Below are 13901 nucleotides of genomic sequence, written 5' to 3'. Positions count from 1 at the left end.
AGTCTGACAGGATCCGCCATCAGTGGTGAACTGAAATTGTTAAATATAGAATTAAACTTAAAGAAATAGCATATAATTATGCAAAGATGAGTGGCAGGTCAGAAGATTTGACAGATTATAAACAGCAGCAAAGAACAGTTAAAGATTAATAAGGAGGTAAAAATTAGAATACGAGAGAAAACAGACAAGAAATAAAAAAGACAGATTGGGTGAACGAGACTTTGTGCGAGTTTGGATATGGAAAGCAGAGTTTTGGATGGACTGTTGTCTATGGCAGTTCGTAACAGGGATGGTAACCAGGACAACATTGATATAGTAGATTTGACAAAGGCACAGATCAGAGTTTATGCAGCAAATGGGCTTACATGAAGGACGATATTATGTTCGTTGTTAAGAACAGTAAAACAGTTAATCATAGAAGTAATAGCTGGATAGAGCGACTTACCAGGGACACTAATAGCAGCGAGGATGGGATAATAAATGTATTGAGTTATCCTCAGTGCGAAATAGATCCGATCCGCTAATGTCATCCAAGAATAATCCACAGTAAGATAATCAAACCAATAAGATAAACTCCTGCCCATTGTTGTAACATTCCAATCTATTGTTCTGAGATTCTGACCCATTGCTCTAACATTCCAATCTGATGTTCTCAGATTCTGACCTACGGTTGTAACATTCCAATCTATTGTTCTCAGATTCTCATCTATCCTCTCCCTCTCTCTCGCTGGAGCTGCTTTTCCCTGTTCCTGCCGGCAGTGATGCTGCTGCTGACACTGTGGGATAACACATTGAAAGGAACCTCTTATTAATAGAAGAGGGAAACCCTCCAGTGACACAATTAAGGTCCATAGAGAACGACATTAATTGCAGTCACTGAACAAACAGGTTCAATTAACCCCTTTCAATCCAACACCTGTTGTACCACAATAAAGTAGAATATGTACCCGGTCTGGATGGGATGCATAAGACTTGCTGAGGGAAGGAATGGTGGAAACAGCAGAGGCACTGGCCAGAATCTTCCAATCCTCCTTGGATATGGGAGTGGCGACAAGGGACCAGAGGGTTGTACGTATGACACCCAGCCATATATGGAGATATTGGGTCAGATGACCAACAGCTTGGTGAAAGAGTATCTTAAATAAGGAAAGTGAGTGGAGAGGCAGAGAGGCAGAGAGGTGGAGCTCTGTTGGGAGAGTATTCCAGAGCTTGGTACCTAAACAACTGAAGATGCCGCCTCCAATGGTGGAGTAATTAAAATCAGGGACACAGAAGAGGCCAGAAAGAGAGGAGTGCAGACTGGTTTGGACATCTCGAGATAGAAAGAAAGTTCACACCAGAACACTGTGTGCTCATCACTAAGAGTGGGGTGGCCGGGGCGGGGGTGGGGGACGGGAGCTTTAAGAGAGTTTGAATAAGTAAAACCAGGAATACAATGTCATTAGCAGATCACAGGAAATCGTCAATTGGTAAGCTGGCGGGGAACAATGCAGGCACACCTGGGGAGACGGACATCCTAAGGATTATCGAGCTGTATGATGTCTCTTCAGACTACTAGAAAAGATTGGATGCCCACCAAAGCTACTAAGTATCATCACCTCGTGCCATGACAATATGAAAGGCATAATTCAACATGGTGGCTCTTCATCAGAGCCCTTTCCTATTCTGAGTGGTGTGAAACAGGGCTGTGTTCTCGCACCCACTCTTTTTGGGATTTTCTTCTCCCTGCTGCTTTCACATGCGTTCAAGTCCTCTGAAGAAGGAAGTTTCCTCCACACATGATCAGGGGACAGGTTGTTCAACCTTGCCCGTCCAAGAGCGAAGTCCAAAGTCCGGAAAGTCCTCATCAGGGAACTGCTCTTTGCTGACGATGCTGCTTTAACATCTCACACTGAAGAGTGCCTGCAGAGTCTCATCGACAGGTTTGCGGCTGCCTGCAATGAATTTGGCCTAACCATCAGCCTCAAGAAAACGTACATCACGGGGCAGGACGTCAGAAATGTTCCATCCATCAATATTGGCGACCACGCTCTGGAAGTGGTTCAAGAGTTCACCTACCTAGGCTCAACTGTCACCAGTAACCTGTCTCTAGATGCAGAAATCAACAAGCGCATGGGAAAAGCATCCACTGCTATGTACAAACTGTCTAAGAGATTGTGGGAAAATGGCGCACTGACACGGAACACAAAAGTCCGAGTGTATCAGGCCTGTGTCCTCAGTACCTTGCTCTATGGCAGCGAGGCCTGGACAACGTATGTCAGCCAAGAGCGATGTCTCAATTCATTCCATCTTCGCTGCCTCCAGAGAATACTTGGCATCAGGTGGCAGGACCGTATCTCCAACACAGAAGTCCTCGAGGCGGCCAACATCCCCGGCTTGCACACACGACTGAGTCAACGGCGCCTGAGATGGCTTGGCCATGTGAGCTGCATGGAAGATGGCAGGATCCCCAAAGACGCATTGTACAGTGAGCTCGCCACTGGTATCAGACCCACCGGCCATCCATGTCTCCGCTTTAAAGACGTCTGCAAACGCGACATGAAATCGTGTGACATTGATCACAAGTCGTGGGAGTCAGTTGCCAGCGTTCGCCAGAGCTGGCGGGCAGCCATAAAGACGGGGCTAAAATGTGGCGAGTCGAAGAGACTTAGTAGTTGGCAGGAAAAAAGACAGAGGCGCAAGGGTAGAGCCAACTGTGCAACAGCCCCGACAAACAAATTTCTCTGCAGCACCTGTGGAAGAGCCTGTCACTCTGGAATTGGCCTTTATAGCCACTCCACGCGCTGCTTCACAAACCACTGACCACCTCCAGGCGCGTATCCATTGTCTCTCGAGATAAGGAGGCCAAAGAGAATGATGGGGATTACGATTTAATTCTCAATAGAATATCTGAGGATGTCCAGAAATACAAATTTGAGATAAAAAAGGGCTGAGACAAGTTGGTCAATGGGGCACATCTCTGCACCTGACGGTTAAATAAAAGACACAAAAAATTGAAGGAAGCGATGGACAATTTACAGAAGGAAAATTCAGGTTGGTAGGAGAACATTGGCATCCTGGACAATCAGTTACTCTGGGATCAGGAGCCACATGATGGAGTATATTATCCTCAGAGAAAATTAGAACAAATACTGGACCAAAACACTGAGTTACAGGCAGACACTCCCAGACTAGGTGAGGAGTTAGAAGATGTGAGGAGGGGCGATGAGGGAATTAGACCCGTGTTGAAGCTCTGCCTCCCCTGAAGCTGACCATACCCTGTGTTGAGATAAAATCTGACAGCTTCAGACAAAGTCAGACATCAGTGGGCAGTAGTGGCTGCTGTCTCCAAACACAAATCCAGATATCCCGGTTCTTCTTAGGACAACATATTTGTGAGCCTCACAGTCTCTGCTCAACCTCCTCCATAAAAGGATGACAAGATAACTGGAAATTACCAGGGTTTGTGGTAACCTGGGCCTAAACTGCAGGCCAGTCTAAGAACAAGAGTGATATAGATGGGGTCAGTGAGCAACTAACCACAGTCACTGACAGTGAGAGAGATGTCACCACCACAACCACACAGAGGCTCCTTACCGCTGTTGAGGCCAGGGCTCTAAACCAGGAACTGGGAATGGTGGATATGAGCAGAAGCTCCCTCGATCTGAGTGTTCTGTGTTCCAGTATCCAAATTATTTATGTATATCAGAAAAATATCAGTGTTCCAATCACTGCCCCTTGGGGAAACACCACTGTCTACCTTCCTCCAGTCTGAAAAAGCAACTGCTTACCACAACTCACTGTTTTCTCTCATTAAGCCAGTTTGGTTTTTTATCCAAACTGACACTGACCCTCCTATTCCATGAGAATCAATGAACTGTCCAGCTGTCACAAACAGACTGTGAAAGAAACTACAAGTTCAGCTTAAAATCAAGTGTAATGCTAAATGCAATAGTTAACTAACTTTTGGAAAGAGATCAACTCTTCGATCTCTTAACATTCAGTCACTCATTAACTTTATTGTATTTAGTACTCTGTGCAAGTAGTAGTCCCTAAAACTGGACTCTGTGCAACTTACTGTATTTAGGGTTTTGGAAGAGAATTCCAGAGATAAGGGAAGAGAACAGAAAGTGCTGGAAATACTCAGCTGGTCTGGCAGCATCGGCGCAGAGAGAAACACTGTTAATGTTTCAGATCTGTGACCCTTCATCAGAACTGGTAAACGTCATAAATGATGATGTATAAGCTTGAGATGGTGAGACCATGGACGTCCTTCTTTCCACCACCCCCAATCCCTCACCCAATCCTCCCCTTCGTATTTTATACTTTCCAATGACAACCCAAAACTGCCAGCTTCCCAGTCACAGCAGATCCAGGAGACTGAGAGAGAGCAGCAGCACAGCACTGATGCTGATTCCCCATCACTCCGTCTGATACTCAGAGTCACCAGATCAAATACTTCCACTGTGTGTACCTTAGAGGCTGGTATAGAGTCGGAATCAGCACGGGGTGAGTCACCGAGCACGAGTGAGCTGCAGCCAGGCCACGGGTAAAGGATAGTTTATGTGTCAGCTCACCGGACGGCGAGGTCACGAACGAGTTAATAATACACAGGACTCAGATGTGAACATTTCTGGAGCTGCTGCCCATGTCGATATGGTGCAGTGCGAATCCGAGTCCTCAAACCCTGAGCTGCTCGAGGAGGTCCTGCAAGGCCATCTACAGACTCCCTCAGTGAAAGTCAACAGCCTGCCACCAGCCATGCTGCAGCCACTGGGGAAACACTATGTAGGAGAACTAGGCAAGTTGAGGTAATCCATCAGACAGGCACTAAGGGAATACACAAGGGTGAATAATGCAGTTTTGTTTGTATAATTGGATGTGTTGTTGGATGACGATGTTAATGAAAAGGTTCTTGTTGGTGTTTTTTATTGCAGGATTGTGACCGAAGGGTCACTGTGATGGGGCTTCTCAGATGGGTGTAATGGTGGAGAATAGGGGATCCATGGTGGGAAAGGGAAGTTGTCCTATGGGAGCTGGAATCATAGCAAACACTCCCTGACAGCCTGTCCGGGTCGAAGGCATCCAGGAAATATCCTCCCTGCCTCCTCCTCCTCCTGAGTTGGCCTCCATATTCCTGGTGCCAATGCCTGTGTCCTCATGATGGTGATGATATGAAGGGTGCAGCAGAACACCATGAACTTGGACACCTGCTCCAGTGTGTACTGGAGGGCTCCCCCCGAGCGGTTCAGACATCAGAAGCATGGCTTCATCTGGTGGTTTTGTATGGCGGAGGGGAGTGTCCAGAGTTTGGAGGTCATGAGCCACATTCTGGTTCTGCATGGAGGCCCGAAGTGTTGGGACCGGCTGACTGCTTCAGAATGAAGGTATGGTGGCTGCTGCCAGGATAGTGGACATTCACTAACATGATGTACTGGGCATGCTCACACACCAACTGTACATTAATAGAGTGAGAGTTATTTCAGTTCTTGTCCCTCTCCCCGTTGACATGGGGACCCCGCAGAGACATCTACACCATCAGGAATCCCGCTATCCTGACAAAGCCACGGAACCTCTCATCCTGCATCTCCCTGCTGAGGTAACAGACAGTATGATTCAACTCACCCGACATAGATGGCCTCCGTCACACAGCAGATACATCAACAGACAACATAGAGAGAGATAATAGATATGTCACCCGCTCTTTCCTGGACAGATCCACATAAGAACATAGAAACTAGGAGCAGGAGAAGGCAATTCCACCCCTCCAGCCTGCCCCACCATTCAATACGATCATTGCTGATCTCATTTCGGCCTCAACACCACTTTTCTGCCAATCCTCCATCACCCTTCAACCCATTTCTAATTAAAAATCTGTCTATCTCCTCCTTAAGGTTACTTAATGTCCCGGCATCCACCACACTCTGGAGTAGTGAATTCCACAGACTTATGACTGATTGAGAGAAGAAATTTCTCTTCATATCTGTTTTAAATCTGGTACGCCTTATCTTAAAACTATGACCTCTCGTTCTGGATTGCTCCACAAGAGGAAACATCTTCTCTACGTCTACTTTATCAATCCCTTAATCATCGTATATACCTCTATTAGATTTCCTCTTATTGTTCTAAACTCTGGAGAGTAAATGCATAAACTGCTCAAACTCTCTCCATAAGAAAAACCCCTCATCCCTGGAATCAATCTAGTGACCCTCCTATGAACTGCCTCCAATGCAACTACATCGATCCTCAAGTAAGGAGACTAAAACTATATGCAGTACTCCAGGTGCGGTCTCATTAATGCCTTGTACAGTTGCAGCAACACTTCCCTACTTTTATACTCTATTCCTTTAGTAATAAATGCCAAAATTCCATTTGCCATCCTTTTCACCTGCTGTACCTGCAAACAAGCTTTCTGTGATTCATGCACGAGGACACCCAGATCCCTCTGCACCGAAGTACTCTGAAGTTTCTCTCCATTTAGATAATAATTTACCTTTCTATTTTTCTGACCAATATTGATAACCTCACACTTAACCAGGTTAAACCCCATCTGCCAAATGTTGGCCCATTCACCTAATCTATCCATTTCAATTTGTAAATTTCTTATGTATTTATTGCAACTTACTATCCAATCCATTTTAGTGTCATCTTCAAATGTGGCTATAGTACCTTCTATCCCTGCATCCAAGTCATTAATATAGATTGTAAATAGTTGGGGCCCAAGGACGAACCTTCTGACACCCCAGTAATACATCTTGCTAACCAGAAAAAGATCCATTCATCCTGACTCTCGGTTTTCTGTTGGTTAGCCAATCCTCTATCCAAGCTAATAAATTGCCCCTAATCCCATGTGACCTTACCTTGTGTATTAACCTTTCGTGTGGCACCTTGTCAAATGCCTTCTGGAAGTCCAGATATACGACATCTACAGGATGCCCATTTTCCACATTTCTTGTCACAGCTTCGAAGCACTCTAGCAAATTCGTCAAACAGGATTTACCCTTCATAAAACCATGCTGACTCTGATGGGTTGCGTTTTGACTTTCTTAAAGTCCTGTTATTACTTCCTTAACAGTGGATTCTAACAATGTCCCAACAATAGATGTTAAACCAATTGGACTAGTATTTCCTACTTTCTGCCTCTCTCCCTTTTTGAATAAGGGTGTTATACTGTTTTTTTTCCAATCCACTGGAACCTTTCCTGCATCCAGGGAATTTTGGAATATTGTAACCAATGGATCCACTATCTCCGCTGCCATATCCTTTAAGATCCTAGGATGTAGACCATCAGGCTCGGGGGACTTGTCTGCCTTCAATCCCAATAGTTTGTTCAGTACTTCTTCCGTAGTGATTTTTTTTTATTCATTCATGGGATGTTGGGTCGCTGACCAGGCCAACATTTATTGCCCATCCCTAATTGCTCTTGGGACGGTGGTGGTGAGCTGCCTTCTTGAACCACTCCATCCCATGTGGCGTAGGTACACATACAGTGCTGTTAGGAAGGATCTTCCAGGATTTTGACCCAGTGACAGTGAAGGAACGGCAATATAGTTCCAAGTCAGGATGGTGTGTGACTTGGAGAGGAACTTGCAGGTGGTGATGTTCCCATGTATTTGCTGCCCTTGTCTTTCTAGTTGGTAGAGGTCGCGGTTTGGAAGGTGCTGTCTAAGGAGCCTTGGTGCATTGCTGCATTGCACCTTGTAGATGGTACACACTGCCGCCACTTTGCGTTGGTGGTGAATGGAGTGAATGTTTGTGGATGACGTGCCAGTCAAGCGGGCTGCTTTGTTCTGGATGGTGTCGAGCTTCTTGCGTATTGTTGGAGCTGCACCCATCCAGGCAAGTGGAGAGTATTCCATCACACTCCTGACTTGTGCCTTGTAGATGGTGGACTGGAATTGGGGAGTCAGGAGGTGAGTTACTCGCCTCGGGATTCCGAGCCTTTGACCTGCTCTTGTAGCCACGGTATGTATATGGCTACTCCAGTTCAATTTCTGGTCAATGGTAGCCCCTAGGATGTTGATAGTGGGGGATTCAGCGATGGTAATGCCGTTGAATGTCAAGGGGAGATGGTTAGATTCTCTCTTGTTGGAGATAGTCATTGCCTGGCACTTGTGTGGCGCGAATGTGACTTGCCCTTATCAGCCCAAACCTGGATATTGTCCAGGTCTTGCTGCATATCTACACAGTATATCTGCTTCAGTATCTGAGGAGTCACGATTGGTGCTGAACATTATACAATCATCAGCGAACATCCCCACTTCTGACCTTATGATTGAAGGAAGGTCATTGATGAAGCAGCTGAAGATGGTTGGGCCGAGGACACTACCCTGAGGAACTCCTGCAGTGATGTCCTGGAGCTCAGATGACTCCAGCCAGCGGTGGGTTTTCCCCTGGATTCCCATTGACCTCAGTTTTGTGAGGGCTCCTTGATGCCATACTCGGCCAAATGCTGCCCTGGTGTCAAGGGCAGTCACTCTCACCTCACCTCTTGAGTTCTACTCTTTTGTCCATGTTTGAACCAAAGCTGTAATGAGGTCAGGAGCTGAGTGGCCCTGGTGGAACCCAAACTGAGCGTCACTGAGTAAGTTGTTGCTAAGCAAGTGCTGCTGGATGGTACTGTTGATGACACCTTCCATCACTTTACTGATGATTGAGAGGAGGCTGATGGGGCGGTAATTGGCCGGGTTGGATTTGTCATGCCTTTTGTGCACAGGACATACCTGGGCCATTTTCCACATTGCTGGGTAGATGCCAGTGTTGTAGCTGTACTGGAACAGCTTGGCTTGGGGCGTGGAAAGTTCTGGAGCACAGGCCTTCAGTACTATTGCCGGAATATTTTCAGGTCCCATAGCTTTTGCAGTATCCAGTGCCTTCAGTCGCTTCTTGATATCATGCAGTGTGAATCGAATTGGCTGAAGTCTGGCATCTGTGATGCTGGGGAGTTCAGGAGGAGGCCGAGATGGATCATCAACTCGGCACTTCTGGCTGAAGATTGCTGCAAATGCTTCAGCCTTATCTTTCACACTGATGTGCTGGGATCCCCCAGCATTGAGGATGGGGATATTTGTGGAGCCACCTCCTCCAGTTAGTTGTTTAATTGTCCACCACCATTCTCGACTGGATGTGGCAGGACTGCAGAGCTTCGATCTGATCCGTTGATTATGAGATCGCTTAGCTCTGTCTATCTCATGCTGCTTATGCATTTTGGCATGCAAGTAGTCCTGTGTTGTAGCTTCACCAGGTTGACACCTCATTTTGAGGTATGTGTGGTGCTGCTCCTGGCATGCCCTCCTGCAATCTTCACTGAACCAAGGTTGGTCTCCTGGCTTGACGGTAATGGTAGAGTGGGGGATATGCCGGGCCATGAGGTTACATATTGTGGTTGAGTACAATTCTGCTGCTGCTGATGGCCCACAGCGCCTCACGTATGCCCAGTTTTGCATTGCTAGATCTGTTCGAAATCTATCCCATTCAGCACGGTGATAGCGCCACACAATGCGATTGACGGTTTCCTCAATATGAAGGCGTGACTTCGTCTCCACAAGGACTGTGCGGTGGTCACTCCTACCAATACTGTCATGGACAGATGCATCTGCGGCAGGCAGATTGGTGAGGACGAGGTCAACTATGTTCTTCCCTTGTGTTGGTTCCCCCACCACCTGCCGCAGACCCAGTCTAGCAGCTATGTCCTTTAGGACTCGGAGAGCTCGGTACGTAGTGGTGCTGCCGAGCCACTCTTGGTGATGGACATTGAAGTCCCTCACCCAGAGTACATTTTGTGCCCTTGCCACCCTCAGAGTTTCCTCCAAGTGGTGTTCAACAGGCAGGAATACTGACTCATCAGCTGAGGGAGGGCGGTAGGTGATAATCAGTAGGAGGTTACCTTGCCCATATTTGACCTGATGCCATGAGACTTCATGGAGTCTGGAGTCGAATTTGCGGACTTCCAGGGCAACTCCGTCCTTACTGTATACCACTGTGCCACCACCTCTGCTGGGTCTGTCCTGCCGGTGGGACAGGACGTACCCGGGGATGGTGATGGCTGTGTCTGGGACATTGTCTGTAAGGTATGATTCCATGAGAATTACTCTGTCAGGATGTTGCTTGACTAGTCTATAAGACAGCTCTCCCAACTTTGGCACAAGCCCCCAGATGTTAGTAAGGAGGACTTTGCAGGATCGACAGGGCTGGGTTAGCCATTGTCATTTCCGGTGCCTAGGTTGATGCCGGGTGGTCCGTCTGGTTTCATTCCTTTGCATAGACTTTGTAGCGGTTAGGGACAACGGAATGGCTTGCCAGGCCATTTCAGAGGGCATCTCTTATTTTGAAATTGAGTCTGCTTGTTCTGTACTCTCCAACCAGGGGATACATGTTAGCTGCATCTACCCTGTCTATCCCTTTAAGTATTTTGTAGGATTCAATGAGATCACCTCTCATTCTTCGAAACCCGAGAGAATACATGCCCAGTTTCCACAAACGCTCTTCATAGGACAGTCCCACCATCTCGCGAACAAGTCTGGTGACCCTTCTTTGCACTCCCACTGTGGTCATAATATCCTGCCTCAGGTAAGGGGACCTTACTGCACACAGTACTCCAAGTGCAGTCTAACCAATGTTCTATACAATTGCAGCAAGACTTCACTACTCCTGTGCACAAATGGTCTTGTGATAAATGATAACATACCATTATCCTTCCTAAATGCGTGCTGCACCTTCATGTTCGCTTTCAGCAACCTATTGATGAGGACACCCAGGTCCCTTTGTGCATCTACACTTTCTAATCTCTTACCATTTAAAAAAAATACTCTGCACATCTATTCATTCTATCAAAGTGGCTAACCTCACATTTTTCCACATTATATTCCATCTGCCACATTCTTGCCCACTAAGTCTGTCCAAATCCCTTGAAGCCGCTTTGCATATTCCTCACAACACACATTCCCACCTAGTTTTGTGTCTTCTGCAAAGTTGAAAATATTACGTTGGTCCCCATACCGAAATCATTGATATATATTGTGAACATCTGGGGCCCAAGTACTCATCCCTGCGGTACTCCAGTTTTCACAGCCTGCCAATGCAAGAATATCCCGTTTATTCCTGCTCTGTTTCCTGCCTGTTAACCAATCCTTATTGCATGTCAGTACATTACCTTCTATCCCATGTTCTTTAATTTTGCTTACCAACCTCCTGCAGGGCACTTTATCAAAAGCCTTCTGAAAGTCCACCGGCTCCCCTTTCCCATACTGATAGTAACATCCTAAAAAAAGCTCCAACAGGTTCATCAAGCATGATTTCCCATTCATAAATCCATATAGCCTATACCCAATCAGATCCATTTATCGCATACTTTAAAATAGATTCTAGCATTTTCCCTAGTACTGAGGTAAGGCTAACAGGTCTGTAGTTCCCAATTTTCTCTATCCCTCACTTCGTAAATAGTGGAATGTCATTTGCTACCTTCCAATCTGCAGGAAGCGTTCCAGAATTGATAGAATTTTTAAGGATGATCACCAATGCATGAACAATCTCCATTGCTACTTCCGTCAACACTCTGGGATATAAACTATCTTTCTTTTCTTTCTTTTGGGCCTCCTTATCTCGAGAGACAATGGATACGCGCCTGGAGGTGGTCAGTGGTTTGTGAAGCAGCGCCTGGAGTGGCTATAAAGGCCAATTCTGGAGTGACAGGCTCTTCCACAGGTGCTGCTGAGAAATTTGTTTGTCGGGGCTGTTACACAGTTGGCTCTCCCCTTGCGCCTCTGTCTTTTTTCCTGCCAACTACTAAGTCTCTTCGACTCGCCACAATTTAGCCCTGTCTTTATAGCTGCCCGCCAGCTCTGGCGAACGCTGGCAACTGACTCCCACGACTTGTGATCAATGTCACACGATTTCATGTCGCGTTTGCAGACGTCTTTATAGCGGAGACATGGACGGCCGGTGGGTCTGATACCAGTGGCGAGCTCGCTGTACAATGCGTCTTTGGGGATCCTGCCGTCTTCCATGCGGCTCACATGGCCAAGCCATCTCAAGTGCCGCTGACTCAGTAGTGTGTATAAGCTGGGGGTGTTGGCCGCTTCAAGGACTTCTGTGTTGGAGATATAGTCCTGCCACCTGATGCCAAGTATTCTCTGAAGGCAGCGAAGATGGAATGAATTGAGACGTCGCTCTTGGCTGGCATACGTTGTCCAGGCCTCGCTTCTGCAGAGCAAGGTACTGAGGACACAGGCCTGATACACTCGGACTTTTGTGTTCCGTGTCAGTGCGCCATTTTGCCACACTCTCTTGGCCAGTCTGGACATAGCAGTGGAAGCCTTACCCATGCGCTTGTTGATTTCTGCATCTGGAGACAGGTTACTGGTGATAGCTGAGCCTAGGTAGGTGAACTCTTGAACCACTTCCAGAGCGTGGTCTCCAATATTGATGGATGGAGCATTTCTGACGTCCTGCCCCATGATGTTCGTTTTCTTGAGGCTGATGGTTAGGCCAAATTCATTGCAGGCAGCCGCAAATCTGTCGATGAGACTCTGCAGGCACTCTTCAGTGTGAGATGTTAAAGGAGCATCGTCAGCAAAGAGGAGTTCTCTGATGAGGACTTTCCATACTTTGGACTTCGCTCTTAGACGGGCAAGGTTCAACAACCTGCCCCCTGATCTTGTGTGGAGGAAAATTCCTTCGTCAGAGGATTTGAACGCATGTGAAAGCAGCAGGGAGAAGAAAATCCCAAAAAGTGTGGATGCGAGAACACAGCCCTATTTCACACCACTCAGGATAGGAAAGGGGTCTGATGAGGAGCCACCATGTTGAATTGTGCCTTTCATATTGTCATGGAATGAGGTGATGATACTTAGTAGCTTTGGTGGACATCCGATCTTTTCTAGTAGTCTGAAGAGACCACGTCTACTGACGAGGTCAAAGGCTTTGGTGAGATCAATGAAAGCAATGTTGGGGGGCATCTGTTGTTCACGGCATTTCTCCTGTATCTGACGAAGGGAGAACAGCATGTCAATGGTCGATCTCTCTGCACGAAAGCCACACTATGCCTCAGGGTAGACGCACTCGGCCAGCTTCTGGAGCCTGTTCAGAGTGACTCGAGCAAAGACTTTCCCCACTATGCTGAGCAGGGAGATTCCACGGTAGTTGTTGCAGTCATCGCGGTCACCTTTGTTTTTATAGAGGGTGATGATATTGGCATCGCGCATGTCCTGGGGTACTGCTCCCTCGTCCCAGCACAGACATAGCAGTTCATGTAGTGCTGAGAGTATAGCAGGCTTGGCACTCTTGATTATTTCAGGGGTAATGCTGTCCTTCCCAGGGGCTTTTCCGCTGGCTAGAGAATCAATGGCATCACTGAGTTCCGATTTGTTTGGCTATATGTCCAGCTCATCCATGACTGGTAGAGGCTGGGCTGCATTGAGGGCAGTCTCAGTGACAGCATTCTCCCTGGAGTACACTTCGAGGTAGTGCTCAACCCAGCGGTCCATCTGTTTGCGTTGTTCAGTGATTATGTCACCCGATTTAGATTTGAGGGGTGCGATCTTCTTGATGGTTGGCCCAAGAGCTCTCTTCATGCCATCATACATTCCTCTGATGTTTCCGGTGTCTGAGGCCAGCTGAATATGACTGCATAGGTGTTGCCAGTAGTCGTTTGCGCAACGCCCAGCTGTTCTTTGTGCAGTACTTCTGGCTGCTTTAAGTGCTGCGGAGGTTAAATCGCTGGGGGCTTTCTTGTAGTTCAACAGTGCAATGCACATAACGGCTATGACAGGTTGCAGCTCTTCATTATGAGATTGCAACCAGTCTGCTTTTCTCTTCGCACTTTTGCCGTAGGTGGTCAAAGCTGACTCATAGATGGCGTCTCTGATGTGGGCCCACTTGGTCTCAGCATCCCCTGTGGGAGTGTTTTGAAGGGCTGTTACAAG

Source organism: Heterodontus francisci, unplaced genomic scaffold, assembly GCF_036365525.1.
Source record: "Heterodontus francisci isolate sHetFra1 unplaced genomic scaffold, sHetFra1.hap1 HAP1_SCAFFOLD_436, whole genome shotgun sequence".
Lineage (NCBI taxonomy): Eukaryota > Metazoa > Chordata > Chondrichthyes > Heterodontiformes > Heterodontidae > Heterodontus > Heterodontus francisci.
The sequence above is the reverse complement of the archived record's forward strand: the minus strand, read 5'-3'. Positions refer to the sequence as shown.